Source organism: Nematolebias whitei, chromosome 22 (assembly GCF_014905685.2).
Source record: "Nematolebias whitei isolate Nwh7 chromosome 22, NemWhi1, whole genome shotgun sequence".
Classification (NCBI taxonomy): domain Eukaryota; kingdom Metazoa; phylum Chordata; class Actinopteri; order Cyprinodontiformes; family Rivulidae; genus Nematolebias; species Nematolebias whitei.
The window spans coordinates 7,402,610-7,403,911 of NC_056519.1; positions in this window are offsets into that span (position 1 = coordinate 7,402,610).

The following is a 1,302-nucleotide window of genomic DNA, read 5'->3' on the forward strand; positions in this document are numbered from 1 at the left end:
TTCTCCAGTGGCGCATATTAACTGTCTGGTGTTCCTGATCACAGTAACAGTGTGGCGCCTGTTGATTGATATTAGAGCCCTGAAGTGATGCACTCAAGGTCAACAGGACTAAACATTTCCCAAAACTCATGGAAACGTGTTCTTGTTTTCCTAGAAGGCGACCTCTTCACCCTGCAACTATAACTGACATCAATCTGAGACCAGTTCAGGATTTTATAGTGTGTTATTTTTAATGAAGACCGTGTTCAGTTTATACAGTCATGGAGGGGAACGGTACTTTCATTTGTTTTATTGAAAATGATCTGATGTTTAATGAGTTCTGTAATTGTTCAAAGGTGTGTAAAAGTACACGACAGATTCCACGATGTCATGATGTATTCAGCAGATATTAAGCCGAGGAGGGAAAAACCCGTGGAAGAACGCAGCATAGCTGCGCAAAAGACGCATACCAACTGTCAAGCACGGTGGTGGAAGGGCGATCATGTGGGCTCGTTTTGCAGCCGCTTGATCACGCATGCATGTATGTTAAATCTGATGCCGTCTGTTGGACTCTTAGAGCTTGAAAACACAACTTCTTACAAACAGCTTTATCCTTTTAGCTTTGTTTTTGTTTATTAAATTTGATGTATTTTTACACTTGTGGTTTGGATATTTATAAAACCTTCTGAAGACAAGATGATTTAAATTATGGAAGGACGTTATTAGTTGAGGTCAACTCAAGTTCTGCTCACAACACCCTCCATGTGCTAGCTGTGGACATTTAGGGGTCCAACTTATTGCCAAACTGGCAATAAGTTGGACCCCTAAATGTCAAAAAACATTTTAACATTTTTTTCCGAGCCCCAAAAAATCCGACCCCAGCCTATAGCCATAATTTCCGAACCCCACCCGACCCGACGTATTAACAGTAATTACAGGTCCGAATCTGAACACACCCCGAAATTTTTAATAAAGCTTTGACTGCTTATATAGTTATTAACAGTCGATAGTTGAACATAGGGTGTGTTTAAAACAAAATAAAGGTTAAGTGTTTCTTGAAGGATAAAAAATTTAGCCACAATCTTTTTGTGCTCAACCTAAATGTTGTGAGCCGCTCTCTGCAACTACCACACCAGAATTTAGCTCAGTTTCTATAAAACGGACAAAGCTGCAGCCATTTTTTTGTTTGTTTCTGAGGCCAGGCTCCAACGGTTACCAGTAAAGTAAAAAAAAAAAAACAAGCCGTCGTCTGACAGGAAGTGGACATTCTGCTGCCGTTTTCTCCCCGCAGCTGGAGGCAGGAGGTGGACGGAGCTGACGACG